We start from the raw sequence: 17,684 nt of genomic DNA on the forward strand, positions 1-17,684 counted from the left end.
GCAAAGATACTGGAATGGATTGCCATTTCCTTCTCCAGCTCATTTTCAGTCATGTCCAGCTCTTCATAAGCTCATTTGGGTTTTCTCGTCAAAGGTATTAAAATGGTTTATTTCCTTTTCCAGATCATTTTACATTTCCTGATTTCAGATCCAGGTCTTTATCTATTGCATCATCTAGATACTCATGTTACCTTTAGCTTTCCATTCAACTAACCAATCAGTTGGTTAGTTCTATTATTAAATTAGTAGCTCTAGTATTAAAATAGAAGCAATACCTAGAACTCAGAAGCGGGACCACACTCAAAACTAGTGAGACGTCCTTAGTTACAATTAGGAGTTAGGCTACATTTTTGTTGTGTTTTTTTACTCCCTCCCTTTCCTATCATATATATATTATAAAATTTATGTTGTGGAGGATTTATTCAGCTTCAGGAATGAATTCAGTGGCTGATAGTTCTCCCATAATAAACTTGGCAAACCAGGCAGGGATAGTGGAATAGTGGAAAGACGGGCACTTCACATCAGAAGTTCCTGTGCCCAACAGGTCATGTTTGCCTCTGAGGCTTGAAGGGAAAATCTGCTTGAAGCATAAATACTGCTGTTGCTCTCTTAATGGGGTAAGTTTATCTTCTGTATAGATGCTGAATTTGGTTTTTGATTGTTTTGGGAATTGGGGGGGTTGTCTCCTGCATTTGAATCATCTGTTGAAATTTTGGAGTTTTCAGTCTGGTAGCTGCCCAAACATTCTGATGAGCATAGCACTGTGATTCAAGCATCTAAAGCTAGGGTGGGACAAAGAAATTCTGAATTTTAACAGGCAGTGCAAGCAATTTTTCCTGAACACTGATTGCCTCAATAGCTTGTGGGTTTTTTTGGTTGATCTCATTTTTCTGCAAACACAAAAACAAGAGATTTGTCCATTTGTTGTAGTCATTGTCTTGGGGTCCCAAGTATTTAGCCCCAGTAGGGCTCTGGTCTAGTGACCAATGACAAAATGGTCCTGGTTCTGAATGTTAATAAAATGATCCTAGTTTGGTGGGTGCTAGTCTGGTATAAATACTGCAGTAGTTTGGTCAGAGATCCCCTTTCAAGTCTGGTTCTGGTTTCTGATCTGATCACTGTTTAAGTAGCCTGGTAAGAATATACATTTGTTGTATACCTCAGGGTCAGATTAAGGATAGGTCAAAAGTCACTTGGGGATATCATTCTTTTCAGTTAATGTCTAAGTTATCTATTTTACACTGTTTGGTGTCTACAACAACAACAAAGCTTTTCTGTGAACTTAGATAAAAATTTGTTTTGAGAAATTTGAATTGGTTTCAATGAATTGGTTCAGTTTATTAGTTCAATAAATCATTTCAGTAGTTCTGATTTAGCAGAAAAAAAAAATGGGTTCGTAAATCATTCTTCTTTTGGATCCCTCAGATTCTGTTTCAAATATTCTGACAAATTTTTTTTTTTACTATGGGATCTAATCAATCTGTTTCTCCTAAAGACACTCCTGTGGATTGTTGCTCAGCTAATTTGCAAGATTCCATTCAAGGAATCTTTATGAAAATAGTTGGACAGGATTAACTTTAGGGGATAGATATACTTGACTTAAAGAGGGATCCTATGAGTTTAACACACTGGGTGGGCTTAGGTGGCTATAAAAAAATCATTACCTTTATTGAATGGGTTATTGGCACATTTAGGCATACCCCGAGAATCACAAATACTGCCCTAAAATTGAAAAGCAGATTATTCAACAATTGGCTTTAACAACCATTTCTACAGCTACATTTATCGGCCTTGCTAATCAGAAAATTCCATTTTTATTCTGGGCCATGTATCTCAGGAGAAGAAACTATTTGTATGTATATCATGTCCCTCATTTGCTGATGGTGTTTTTATCCTTTTCTAACCTGGACTGGCTTATTCATGCTATGGCTTGAAAGGACCCTGATAATTTTTTTGTTTTTTGTAAGGCAATGGGGTTAAGTGGCTTGCCCAAGGTCATACAGCTAAGTAAATATTAAGTGTCTGAGGTCAATTTTGAACTCAGATCCTCCTGACTCCAAGCCCAGTGCTCCCTCAACTGTGCCCTGACCCTGATCATTCTTGCAACACGAGGCAAAAAATTATAGAAGTAAAAATTTAGATTTCATAAGGCTTAAAACCAGGAGATTCGACTACTTTGCTAAGAGTACCTCTTTCTGCCATGCTCTATATTACCTCCAGTATCAACTTCAAATACATAATTTTGGTATTGTCTTAATTGGTACAACAATAGAATTTATATGGCTCCTAATACAATTACAACTATCAAAACCGTTTTAAGTAGTTTTTTGCCAGTTGAAAACATTTGGCGCTAATCACTATAACAATCTAATCTTATTGCTTTTCTCAAACTGAAATTGTTGCTATTGTTGCTCGTTTGTTTGTTTCAATAATGTCCAAAGCTTTGGGACTTTATTTGGGGTCTTCCTGACAATAAAACTGAATTGATTTGCCATTTTCTTTTCCAGTTCATTTTACAGATGAGGAAACTGAGACAGACAAAGGTGACTAGCTCAGGGACACACAAATTGAAGTTTACTAATTCATTAAAATTAAAGACTTTACATATTTATCATATCTCATTATTGTAACCCCACCCTTTGAGCATATATTTTTCATATTTGGAAAAAGTGTGATGCTATGTGAACATAATCTTATCTATGAAGATGTAACTAATTAAACCAAGTCCAAGAACTGATTTGAGTTATCTTGAGTTATCAACTTATCAAGTCAGTTGAAACAAGTAATGGTTAAAAATGCAGAACAATAAAAATCAAAGCAATAGAGTCATATATATTGCATTTCATTATGATAGCACACTTAGGGTAGCAATGAAATTCACTTATAAAACCCCTGAAGTTCTTCTGCCATGGTCAGAGAAATATGCTATGGAATGAGAATGAGGGACATAGTTGCAAAAATATCAAATCAAGACTGTTTCCTCAGACCTAAAAGCTTAAAATCAGAATTAAATTAGAATTAGGTAAAATTAGAATTGGCATACCAGGAAAAAACTCCTTTTCTACTGTTTGATTTCAGGTAAAAGTCAGATATGTTTTGGAATAACAGTCAATCATATAACAGATCTCCATATTATTCACAGAGTATCAAAATGAGGATAAAAATAGACCAGGTGGGAAACTTTCCTGTTCAGAAAGAAAATAACACAATACAGAAACTGAATTAACAGGATCCTGTGATGACCTTCATAAGGCCATCTTCTCAACTTTCCCATTTATTTTCATCCATTAATAGTGGTTTCCTGAAGACAGTCTCTAAGCAGTTCATTGCATTTGCCTTAAATTCTGAGTAACAGTTTAAGAATTAAACAACTAGGGGCAGCTAGGTGGCGCAGTAGATAGCGCCAGCCCTGGAGTCAGGAGGACCTGAGTTCAAATTCGACCTTAATAATTATCTAGCTGTGTAGCCTTGGGCAAACCACTTTAACCCCATTGCCTTGCTAAATAAATAAATAAACAAACAAACAAACAAATAAAGAAATAAATGAATGAATGAATAAAAATAAATGAAAGAATGAATAAACGAATGAATGAACGAAAGAACAAACAAGCAAACAGTCAAAAACAAATTTAAAAAAGAAAAAGAAAAAGAATTAAACAACTAAACCTGAACTCAGAAGTCTCAGAGCAAATCAAATTATATTCACATACATAGCAAGATTCACCTCCTACAATTTAGAACAGAATATAATTGTTTTCATATTACAATAATATTAAATTACAAGAAATAAAAACATTTGCTTTTATTATTAAGTATATTTAAGGTCTTTCCAAAAGTATTTCTTAGACATTTTTTCTTTTTTTTTAGTTGAAACATATACTGATGTAAAAATCAATTGAGGAATTAAGAAAATATTCATATTCTAGAGTTTTATGTAAAGTGTGACTAGAATCAGAAAAATAAACTAACTATAATTACCTATCAGCTTGTAAAATGGGGAAAAAACTTTAAAACTGAGATTTGTGGAGAGCAAGTTGGTTCAAAGATGTAAGTTCAATCCATTTTATTTCAGGTGAAAGTTCATAATTTTCATAATCAGAAGTCAGACAATATCTATCATTTCTATATTAAAAGCATACTTAAATTATCTCCCATACATCTTGGCTGAGTGTATGAGTGAAAGAGCTTATTATCTCTAGTAATCTCTAGTATCAAGACAGCATTCAGAAAAGCATCTCATTTACTTATCTTCCCAAGCAGCTAACCTCTTTTGTTTTCATTTTATTTTTTTTCCCATAGTTGATTTTGTCAGGGTTAAAAATTCAGATTCTGGCAAGACCTCATAGACAATGACACTTTCCAAGATAATAAGATTACTTTGACCAACCAGATCATGTCATTTGCATATAGAGTCTTTAATCAAAAAGGCATTCTGTAAAAGACGCCAAAGAGTATATAAAGTTATAAAATAATAGCATCTAAATAAAGGTTTTCTAAAATTATAAGGAATTTATAAGCATAATACTAAGATAAAACGATAACATAGTTTTAAAACCTAGACCCTATTGCCAGTCAGATGATATCAATCCAGTGGAACACATTTCAGAACTTATTTTATGGAAAAATAATTTCATCTACCAATTTTGCTTTCTATACAAGTTGCATTAAGGTGGCCAGGTGTCATGATAGTGCACAAAACAAAGGATCTGGAGTCTGGAGAATCTGAATTTAAATTCAGACTCAGACACCTACTTATTAACTATATGACCCTGGGCAAGTCACTTAACTCTGGTTCAGTTTCCTCATCTGTAAAATGAGCTGGAGAAGGAAATGACACACTCCAGTCTCTTTGCCAAAAAAAAATAATAATAATACCTAATAAAATCCCCAAAAGTTGGACATGACTGAAATGACTGAACAATTAGTTGACTTCAGAGACCAACCAGTATAGAATAATTAAAATCAAAATGAATACTTTTTGAGGCACACACAAGCATTTCTCCAGATAAAGTTCACAATTTTTAAGGATGGAAATCTTTTTATTCTGCTGTCTAAATAAGATTGAAAATTCCCCTAATCCTAGACTTTTCTTTTGACTTGTACTAGATATTTTGATAGCTGACAAAAAAGAGAACTTTCCATTGCTCCAGCATGTTTGAAAATCACTAGTTCTCTCAAAAGAACATTGAACATTTTAACAACATAGGGTAATGATTAATCATGATGGACTTGCTCATTTCAGCAGTACGATAATCAAAGACAATTTTAAAAGACTTGTGATGGAAATTACCATCCAGAGAAGGAACTGTGGAGTTTATATGAAGACCAAAAGCTTATTACCTTCAATTTTTAAAAGTTGTCTTATGTATTGTTATTTTTTTTAATGTTTTTTTACATGCCATTTGGATCTGCTTCTATTCTCACAAATGTTCAATATCGATCTATGTATAAATGTAGAACCTATATCAGATTGCTTTCTGTTAGGGGAAAGAGGGAGAGAAGGGAGGAAGAGAGAAAAATATAAAACTTAAAACTTTGCAAAAAAAAACAATGTGGGGGTCAGTTAGGGGGTACAGTTGATAGAGCACTGACACTGGAGTCAGGTGAACAAGAGGTAAAATCTGGCCTCAGACACTTAATACTTACTTAGCTGTGTGACCTTGGGCAAGTCACTTCATCCCATTGCCTTGCAAAAAAAAAGATAAAATATTTTAATTGAAAATAAATAATTGTCTGTCCCTTAAAAAAAGAAAGAAAATCATTAGTCATCTATGATTTATTTGATCAAAATTGAAACTTTCAAGTTGTCCAGGCATTTTCTCATCTTGTCAGGTAAAATTTTACCAATGTGTTCTTTTTTTCCCTATAAAATTTTCCTTAATAAAATATTACATCACACAACTGAGCCTCCAGTGTGTCAGGTAACAGGGGGTAGGTACAGTCGAATAAAAGAGTGGAAACAAATTTGCTGTCAACCCCACTAGCAACTGATATCTACCTATAATTTTAAAAAAATCCTCAATATATTTTATTAAGCTTTTTGAAGCTATAACAATTAGATCTATTATAGAATCTTCAAATTATAAAAAAAATTTAGTTAGGATTCTGAAATTTAAAAATTTTCACCATTGAAGATTTAACTCACCACAACAACCAAAAAGAAAAAAAGAGTAACTGATAGAACAAATCACATTTTATGTCTGAGAATAATAGATTTTATGCAAGATAAATACAGCTATTTTTTTCTGTCACTGTGATGCAGTTTTAACTGTGGTTCTTTAGCTTCTCATAATGAATTGAACACAAACTTAAAAACTTTTTATTTAAAAAATTATGCAATTTGTAAGGCAATTGAAAGAAAAGCTGAAATTCAAAGATGATCATTTTAAGATGAAAAACTTAACTAACATTGAAAAAAATATATACTTAAAATACTTTCTTTTAACTGAAATTAACCAGAGTATTAAAGAGCAGATGAATATGGGCAGAATTCTAGCATTCTGGTAAATAAATATCAAAATACCATAAGTCAATAGCCATGTAACATTTAAGAAATGGAAATGGGTACTAAAAGATTTTCATTTGTTCAGGTGAATAATAAGAGTTTTCTTATGAACTATCTCAAACAGATCATCAGATGTTCTTTCCCCTTAAAACCTCATTTTAAACAGTATTGTAATAGATGGCACAAAACCATAGGAAGAACATGTAATAACAATTAAAACAGGACTAAATCTGGGATCTATAAGATTTGACTATAATATGTTTTACTACTTGAAGGCTGTTCTTTAACCAGTAATTTAATTTATATTCAATTGAGGGCGGGCAAGAAGAGGATAATTTTGTCAAATTTGCAATTCCCTTCTCGGAACCTGTCCCAAAATGTTTTCAATATTTCATACCCAATACAGGCACAACTTAAGAAAGGGGAATGGCACATATTTCTTAAGGCATTTTACTAAAGGAACCTATGAAATAAATTTATTTACCAAGTTTGTAATGATAGCAGTTAATCAAGGTTTCTTCTTCATTAGCTGTCTATCTTAAATAATAAAATAGAAATACATGTATTGAATGAGTCTGTTTTAGCTTGAATAACCATCAAATAGGGGCAGAAGTAAAGCATTTAAAATTCTGCATTAGACTTGTTTTACATTAATTTTTTTTTGGTGGGGCCATAGGGTTAAGGGAATTGCCCAAAGCTAGTAAGTATCAAGTATCTGAGGTCAAATCTGAACTCAGGTACTCCAGACTCTCCAAGGCCACTACACCACTCATCTGCCCCTTGACTTCATTAGATTTTAAGGCAGATGTGTAAAGGTGGAAACTGTACAAGCATTTATCCTATTATATATAAACTACTTTTTTAAATAAATTAACTTACACATTATGAACATAAAAAAATTTATAAGGTTGGACGATTTTCAGGATTTCCAAATCAGGGCCAGACTGTACATTTATACAGAATCATCTTTGCATGAAGCCCAAAAGGGAACAGAATAAAAATAAGTGTTTCCTGAAACCCCATACATCCTAATAGCTTGTTAGGAAAAGTGTCTGTTTCAGTCTTCATTTCTTTTTTTGTACAAGTTGGGGTTTTTTTAGTATTTCTGTTGAATCTGCTTGAGCCATATTGGGAAATAGTTCATTGTCTGAGGTACCATGTAGGATGAGGGAATTGAGAAACTGAGAGTGCTGGGAAGGGAGAGAGAGGAGGAATTGAGTGAGAGACTGAGAACTTTCCCACATGACCCCCACTATGCCAATATGAGTTCTTAAGACTTTTCAAAATTCACTGTTATTGGGGCAGCTAGGTGGCACAGTGGATAGAGTGCCAGCCCTGGAGTCAGGAGTACCTGAGTTCAAATCTGACCTCAGATACTTAATACTTACCTAGCTATGTGGCCTTGGGCAAGCCATTTAACCCCACTGCCTTGCAAAAAACCTAAACAAAACAATTTTTTTAAAAAAATCAATGTTCAACCATGTGTGACCTCATTTGGGGTTTTTCTTGGCAAAGATACAGGAGTGGTTTGCTATTTCCTTCTCCAGCTCATTTTTACAGATGAGAAAACTGAAGCAAACAGACTTTAGTGACTTACCCAGGATCACACAGGTAATAGGCATCTGAGGCCAGATTTGAACTCCCAAAGATGAGTTTTCCTGACTTCAAGCCTAGTACTCTATCCACTAAGCCACATAGTCCATTCCATTTCCTTTAGGTGACAGCTTCTAATTCACCAAAACCATTAAGCTCTAATTTGGAAAACATTCTCTTCCTGATTAAAATAACTTCTTTCCCTCTAGGTTGGTGAGAAGAGTTAATAATTGGACAAGAGAATAGCTTTCAAAACTTCAAACTGAAAAGCCACTTGTTGAAGATAAAAATTTTTGTATTTGCTTCAGTTCTGCTTAACATTTGCTATCACTTCCAGAAAAGAGAAAATGATAGGAGTGTAGGAACCTTCCACTAGTGAAATGAAAGAAAGCTGTAACCCCCAAAAGTCAGTAGGCCATTTCCATCATTTATAAGAACATTTACTCTTCTCTGTGTCACTCTCTTTGTTTTCTCAACATAACCAGAATGGGGAACTGAAAGAAAATCAGCCAATAAGCATTTATCAAATATCCACCATGTGGAAGGCACTAAATAAAACTAAGGAGGGAAAAAAGCAACATGACAGCCTCTTCCCTAAAAGAAAATCTATCTAACAAAAGCTTTGGAAGTTTTAATAGATCCTCTTTCCAATCTGATATTAAAACTTATCTCCCACTGAAAGTTTGATCAAAGGGTCAGTTGACATTCTTATTTATTGGAAAGGAGAATTTAGTATCCCAATTGGCTCTTTTCAGAGGTACCATTTAGAATTGGAGATAGCTAAGTGACACCATAGAACCTACCACACCAGCCTGGAATCAAGGAAGACCTGAGTTCAAAGACCTCAGACACTTAGTAACTGTGGGATTCCAGGCAAGTCATTTAACCCTGTTTGCCTCTGTTTCTCATCTACAAAATGAGCTGGAAAAGGAAATGGTCAACCACTCCAGTATCTTTTTCAAGAAAACCCCAAATGGGATCTCAAAGAATAGGAACACAACTGAACAACCAGTTAGTGGACATTTAGATTGACAAAGTTGAACAAATACTTAGACTAGTCCTTCCTGAGATTTTCTGTTGTCCAGTTTTCCAACAGAAGTCCCACTGGCTTGACCCTAGAACAGATTAGATTTTTAAAATGACTTCTAATCACTCCATTTATTACCACCGAGCCCTCCTTCTACTCCATTTTCTGTCAGAATTATGTCATTATCTGATTGTCAATTTATATCATTTTTTGGCAAGGGAATATATACAGAAGATTTCACAATGAAGACTACTAATCAAGTTGGAATTGATGCTTACATCAGTTTTATATCCCACTAACTAGTCACATTTTATGCTAGTTCAGAAATCAAACAAAATGTAGGCAGAAAAGATTGGTGAAACAATACAGCAGTCAGAAAGAATGAACTGATGGATGCACAAGGCTTGCTTATTTACCCCTGAAAAACAAAGTGAAGGGACACTGGAATCAGAAAAAATAAAATCAGAAATAGAAACCACAAGTTTTCTCAGACCCCAGATGAAAGACACATGATGCAGAACCATCTCTCTAGTTTTCTCAATTTAGAGCACAATTCTGGTGGACTATCACTCTGTCAGTTCTCATATGTCCTTTTCTCTAGAAGTTACTTGATCAGTAAAATCACTTTTAGGCTCGTGCTGAAAGTTCTTGAAAATGAGAATCTAAGAGAATTGAAACTAAGAATCCCTTTGTTGGCCACTAGAATTACTGAGAGAATTTTCAAGTTATAGACAAGTACACTGCATTTTATCATTTCGAGAATAAGATACAAACGATTAGTGGGTGATGGATGTCTCACAATTCTACAGATGACATATATATTGTCTCTCCTCCAGAGTTTGGATAAGAGCAGGTAGGGAACATGCATTTTTAGAAAAAGACAAAGGATGTTTAAACTACTACAAAGGGCAGACAAAAGAAGACAGGAACAGCCAGGGTAACACAATAAATTGTAGAACTCTGAGCCTGGAGTCAGGAAGACTCATCTTTCTAACTTCAAATCTGACCTCTGACTCTTGCTAGCTGTATGACTGAGCAAATCACTTCTCCCTATTTGCCTCTGTTTCCTTATCTGTCAAATAAACTAGAGAACAAAAAGGAAAACCAATCCAGTGTCACTGTCAAAAATACCCCATTATGGAGCCATGAAGAGTCTGACAGGACTGAACAACAAAGAAGATACCTTTTTTTAAACAGTCAGTAATTTGCATTTGTTAAATACCTACTATTAGGAGTTCTGAGTAACTTCTGAAAAATATTCAAAGACCTATGCAGTTCTTTTGGTAACTACAGTGTCACACAGAAAAATGAAGAAATACAATATCAGCAAAGAGAATACAAAAAATTATGTTCTTCTGATGCTGAGTAAGATGAGCAGAACCAGAAAAATGTTGGACAGTCTAACAGCAACAGAGGGGTGATCATCATCCTTGATGGATTTGCTCATTCCATCAGTGCAACAAGCAGGAACAATTTGGAGCTGTCTGCAATGGAGAAATACCACCTGTATCCAGAGAAAGATCTGTGGAGTTTGAACAAAGACCAAGGACTATTACCTTTAATTTAGGGGAAAAAACTGATATCTTATTGTCTGATCTTGCTATCTCATACTTTGTTTCTTACTTAAGATTTCTCTTCTCATCACATTCAATTTGGATCAATGTAGACCATGGAAACAATGTAAAGACTGACAAATTGCCTTCTGTGGGGGAGGTGGGGAGAGGGAAGTAAAATCAGGAGAAAAATTGTAAAACTCAAAATAAATAAAATATAAAAAATCATGTTCTTTCAAAAATTACAACATTGACTCTATTAAACTGACAATCCATTTAAAAAATGGATCTTTTTTTCAGACTGACTATTGTCTGTCCTTTATCTCATACTTGTGATTTCTTGACCGACAAAGGGATTCTTAGTTTCAATTCTCTTAGATTCTCATTTTCAAGAACTTTCAGCACGAGCCTAAAAGTGATTTTACTGATCAAGTAACTTCTAGAGAAAAGGACATATGAGAACTGACAGAGTGATAGTCCACCAGAATTGTGCTCTAAATTGAGAAAATTAGAGAGATGGTTCTGCATCATGTGTCTTTCATCTTGTGTCTGAGAAAATTTGTGGTTTCTATTTCTGAGATTTACATTTATTTCTATAAATTTAATCATTTTTTATTTAGTCCATTTGTTCTTTTTTTTTTTTTTTTGCAAGGCAAATGGGGTTAAGTTGCTTTCCCAAGGCCACACAGCTAGGTAATTATTAAGTGTCTGAGACTGGATTTGAACCCAGGTACTCCTGACTCCAGGGCCGGTGGCTTTATCCACTACACCACCTAGCCACCCCCCATTGTTCTAAAAAGTCAAAATTAGCTTGTGTCATCCCATGAGCTATCTGCCCCTACCCAGTTTTGTTACATCTAACCCTTCCCCAAGTCATTAATAAAAATCACAACATATCCAAGGGAAAACCTCTGGGGCATTCCACTAGAGCTCTCCTTCCAAAGATCCAATAGATTCATTGATCCAATAATGATTACTCTTTGGGTCTGACCATTTCATCAGATCAAAGTCCCCCTAAAAGTACCATCATCTAACTCCCATATCTACACTTTGGCCATGAGGATAAAATGAGAAACTTGACCGATGCTTTGATGAGGTTAAGTAACCTCTCTAGGGTGAATCTGGCAAAAAAAAAAACTGGAAATAAGGTAATCTGCCCTGACCTGTTCTGGATCCTGACAAACAGGATCTGGAGGATCACTATTTCCTTTTCTAACCGTTCATCCCTATAATTAGGCATTCTTGAATTTTGTCAAGATTTAAAATCAAGCTCATTGTCCTATAATTTGTAATGCCCGTGTTCTTCTTCTTTGTAAAAATGGGGATAACATTAGCTTTCTCCAATCCTTCTGGCATCTCTCCATTCTGCCCCATCTTCAAAATCACTAAGGGTGATCACAAATTACATTGCAGAGTGCTTTCACTACCCTAAGTAGTTCATTAAACCTGGTAATTTGTGGTCTCATATTACATCCTTATTTGGGGGTATTGACTTCCATGTGACCATTCTTTTTCTAATCCTTTCTAGTTTAAAACTCGTTATGCTAATTGAGAAAACAAAAGCAAAATGAGTAAAGTAGTTCTTTCTTTCATCCACCATTAATTATCACCAGTCACCTATCACAAGCATCAACCTATTCCATCTATGATCAATCAATAAACTTTTATTGAGTGTCCAATATTTTGCAGGCACCATGGTAACTATTTTTCAGTCAAGTCTGGCTCTTTGTGATCCCATTTGGGATTTTCTTAGCAAAGATACTAGAGTGGTTTGCCATTTCCCTCTCTTGGTTGTTTTACAGATAATGAAATTGGGTTAAACAGGGTTAAGTGACTTACTCAGGGTCACACAACTAGTGAGTGTCTGAGGTTAGATGAGAATTTAGAAATCCTGTGTGTCTCCCTGACTTCAGACCCCTACATGCTATCCACTGTGGTATCTATTGATAAACATTGAGGATACGTAAACTGGCATCTCTAGGCATACAGATCACCCCACAGTCGACTGCTTCAAACTTTTTAAATCTAGCTATACACAGTCCAGTTACTAGAAAGAGGAGTAAGCAACAATGTACTTCCTGTCTACCCCCATTCCTTTTTCACTTGTCAACCGCAGGCTTATGTCACAATATTTAAAAAAAGAAGAAGAAAAGAATCCATTATGCAAGCTTCTTGAAAACAAGGATGATTTCATCTTTGTCCCTGTAATCCCCCAGTCAAATGTAATATCTAGTGTATTAAACATCTTTAATAGAGGAATACAGGACTTGGAAACAGGAATGCTTTGAATTCTGCCTTTTGATATATACCAGCTATGTTGACATGGGTAAATCTCTCAACTTCTATGAACCCTTCTTTTTTCAGTGGTAGAATGAAGGTAATAATACCTGTTAGTAACTAAGTCACAGGGTCAGGGTGAGACTTAGAGGAGCCAATAAAGAGAAAAATACCTTTAGGAACCACGAAGACCTAGAACAGAAGTTCTTAATTGGACTTCAGGAGCTTTTGCTTTCAAACCCTTAGGTTTATACTTGAGTGTAATTATATTTCAATATAATTGACTTCCTTTGTATTATTGTATTTTATTTTCTACATTTAAAAAAATCCATGATTCTGAGAAAGGTCCTTAAACTTCATCAAATTGACAAAAGGAATCCAGGACATCCCGGACACAAAAAAGATTAAGAATCCCTGATCTAGACAAACTTCCCTTATTTTTATCAGTTGGATGGAAATTGTAAAATGTCATAATCATATTTGTCCTTACTCTGACATGTCAACAGTTCAGCTGAGGAGAAGATGAACTTTTAGTTTCCATTTGCCCAATTCTCATTTTTAGGGTTTTGTTTCCTTCTATTGGTTTTTGTATTTTCTTTTTCCAACTAGTTAATTTTACTTTTAGAGGATTTGATTTCTTTTTTCATCTGGCCAATTTTACTTTTAAAGTTATTATTCTCTTCAGTCAATTTTTCATAATTCTCCTGCATGACTCTCATTTCTTTTCTCCATTTTTCTTCTTCCTCTTTTCTTTAGTGTTTAAAATCCTTGTTGAGCTCTTCCAAGAGATCATTTGGGATTTGAGTTCAGTTCAAAAATTTGAGTTCAGTCCCACTGAGGTTTCACATGTAGGCATTTTGACATTGCTCTCCTCTTCTGAGACATTTTTATTGTCTTATCAGAAGAATAGCTTGTTTATGGTTAACACTTTTTTGGTTTTATGTACTTTGATTGTTTAACTCTGCTCAAGGGGCAAATGGGGAAGTCCAAAATTTTCTTGTGCTGAGACCAAGGATGTGGTTCCTGGCTTATTGCTTGCTTATGGCATTTCAGTTGCTAACAGTTTGATCCATGTTAGGGTAGTCCAACACAGTCCCACTTATTGCAGCATCCTGGGGCTCGAATTTTGTCTTCAAACTGGGATTGGAAACCTCTCTGCTGACTTGCTAAGTCCAGAACTGATCTGTGCTGTGGCTAAGCGCCTCCCATTGCTTTCCAGCTCTCCTGCCTATGCTAGGCTATACTCCCCTTTTATCCACATGTGACAGAACTTTATTGAAGTTCTTCCATGGTATCTTGAATTGAGAATTTGTTTCCCTCTTTTTTTGTGGGTTCGGTTGCTTTAGGGTCTTTTTAAAGGCTTCCTTAAAAATTGTTTGGGGGAAAACTCCTGGAGCTTCCTTTGCCATCTTGACACCACCCCTGGAAGAGAGGGTAGAGATGAGCTTATCAGAGATATGTAGATAGGGTTCAGTAGCTCCCAGAGCTCAGATAAGGTAATTAGAGATATGTAGATGAGAGGGTGTAGCTCAAAGAGCAAAGATGAAGTAATTAAGGATATGTACTTGAAGGGCTGTAGCTCAAAGATTTAATCCTTTCAGGCTAGGGCAGGGATCAATTTTGTTTTTGGTTGAGGTTTGTCTTGTGCCCAGGGATAGGAATATCCTGAATCCTTGGGGGGGCGGGGGATACTTTATTGAAATTCATTGTCCTCCTCATAACCAAGACCTGAAGAAAAATTCTTGTCTACAACATGAACTGGACTAATGGTTATCCAGACTTTTGTCTCTAATAAAGGGCTCAACATGATGCTTTCCACATGGTGAACATCTAAGACATATTTTCTGAATGAACTAGAATTATGGAACTTTCATTCTATATACTGTTTCCCTAGTCCCCACCTAAAGCATACTATGTTTACTTTTTAAAATTTTTTTTCTTTCTTTCTCACATTTCCCCCCATAGTTCTAAATCTTCTTAACAACATGACTAATATGGAAATATGTTAAACATGATTGCTCATGTACAACCTTTATTAGATTGCTCACTGCCATGGGGGAGGGGGAGGGGAGGAAAGGGAAGGGAAGGTAGTAAAAATGTGGAACTCAAAAGCTTTCAAAATGACGAATATTGAAATCTATCTTTGCATGCAATTGGAGGGAAAAAAGTATGTGATTTAACTCAGGATAAAGCAGGAGTGTGCTAGAGCCAGATGGAGATGGTTTAGGAGAGTCAATTGTTAAATTTCCAAGGTTAGTATTTAAGCCTCAAAAGGTAGAAATGCCTCAAATTGGGGTTTAATTTATTAAGAAAGTGTTGGAGAAAATGTTAATAATGGAAATTAACTTTAAAAGAATCCTGTATATATATTTTTGGAAAGTCACATCCTTGTGTTCAGAACATATGTACAGACATAAATAATTATTTACGTTATAGCTTCACAATAACTGCATAAAGTGGGTGCTATTATTATCTTCATTTTACATAGGAAGAAACTCAGTTTGAGAAAAGTTCTATGTGACTTTGTCCAGAATTACACAACTAATTAAAAATCTTAGACAAAATTTAAACATGGGTCTTCTTGACTCTAAGGACAGCAACTGTCTCCCCTACAATTTCCCCTAAAGTAATGTATAACTTGGCATTCTCAGAATATCCCAGGCTTGGGTGAAAACTGAATGCCAGATAAATTCACGCCCCTTGTATTAATTACACCTTCCACCCTGACTTTTCTAACACACCCTTATATCCCTCCCTACCTATAATCACTCCCACCTATAATCCAGCGCAGCCTGTCTCCCACCATCCCAAATGTCTTTTACACTGTTACCCTACTTACCATCTCCTACCTCAACATTTCAAAAGAATGCCACAATGAAGTAGAGGAGATAATGGACAGAAAAAATGTTTTATAATTAATCTAATCCCTCTACACTAACAATGTACCTTGCATTAATACTGACTCCCCCTCCCCATTCCATTGTACAAACTATGAGATGAGGTCAATGAACTTTTGGGGGAGTATCTTGCCCTCCCTGAGAAGGACTCGAGGCAAATCCGTGTCCCCACACACTAAAAAAGCCCCTATCAAAAAAACATTGGATCCCTGCTTAGCCTGAAGGGTTAAGGGGTTAATTTTTTGAGTTGCCACCCCTCACCTCCATTTCCCCTCATTACCTCATCTCTGCTCTCTGAGTTACTGCCCCTTTCAACATGTAGCTAAATTACTTCCTTAAAAACTCCCTCATTCCTCTGTTGCCTTCCTCCAACCTGCTCTGGGGGAGTGTGGTCCCTCAAATAACCTCTCACACTTCTATTATCTTTCCTTACTGCCTGATGCTTGTCTTCCTGTGAAGCTAACCTGCGCTTGGGGAGTGTGATTCCCCAATATAACCTCTCTTGCAAGAGTGTGATTCCCCACATAACTTCTCTTGCTTCTATATTTTTTCTTACTGCCCACTCTCATGGTGCCTTTGGTTGCTTGGCTTGTTTGGGCTGATTAAGGATCAGTGGTTTCCTGTTTAATTTTTCTTTTCTCAGCATCAACAGGAAGGAAGTAGTCTAATGACCACACAGCTACTTTAGTTGGCTACTGCCTCTTGACGTCTGGGAAATTCTCTTCAGAGGAGGAGTCAGAGCTCCAAAGATCAGAACGAGTGGAACTAATGATAGTGAAACTCAGGGATTTTCCTAGATTACCAAAGAGAAAAAACATTCATCAGCCCTGGAGCTCAATCTCTGCAATGGTTTGGTTAATGCTGGGCAAGTGATGAAATATTAGGTACAAGGAGTCAATCTGACAGGTGAACAGGGTATGTGAAGAGGACAATGGCATAAGAAAGAAATATAAGAGATATATTTCAGGAAACTTTAAAGACATGTTCCTATGTGACCTGACTCACAATTATTATTTTCATTTAGCTGAACCTCTATGGCACTTGAAGTTTACAGAGACTTTGCCATTTCCCCTGAGTTAGAACCGGGAGGAAGGGTGATAATTGATGTCAAAATATATGCATTGCTATGGGGAAACCAAGGTAGCAATAGAAATTGCTAGTGCATGTCCCTTTTGTTGTTCAGTCATGTCTGACTCTTTGTGATCCCCCTTTAGGGTTTCTTTGGCAAAGATCCTAGAGTGGTTTTTGCCATTTCCTTCTCCAACTCATTTGATGGCTGAGGAACTGAAGTAAAAGAGGCTTAAATGATTTGCCCAGGGTCCACACAGCTAGGAAGTATCTGAGACCAGAATTGAACTCAGGAAGATGAGTCCTCCCACAAACTATCCTTTGCATCATTCTATCCATCTCACCCCTAATCCTGCCCAAAGCAAAGGAAGAGCTGACCTGGAAATCACCTGGCCCTGAACTCTCAGGGGTCCTACTGCAGAATACTCATATTGGAATTTATGTGAGGTATGAAGGGCCCAAGTTCTTTCTAAAGTCCCCACCCTCCCCTTCACTCCAAATGCTAATAAATCTGCCCTCCTTATTGATTGGTCTTACCACCATGTTCCTGAAAAGGGAACTTTTAACAAAGCCCAAAAAGTGGCTCCTGATGTCAGCAGTGGCTGACCGTCCCCTGGCCTGTCCCATCTAGGTCCCCAAAGTCACATGATGCCCACTTATTTCTCTATTACCTTCATGCAAAGGCATTAATTGTATGCAAAACACTTTCCTCACAGTATCCCAAAGTAATAGGAATGTGATTATCTCCATGATACAGATGAGGG

The sequence above is a fragment of the Macrotis lagotis genome, chromosome 1 (assembly GCF_037893015.1).
Source record: "Macrotis lagotis isolate mMagLag1 chromosome 1, bilby.v1.9.chrom.fasta, whole genome shotgun sequence".
NCBI lineage: Eukaryota > Metazoa > Chordata > Mammalia > Peramelemorphia > Peramelidae > Macrotis > Macrotis lagotis.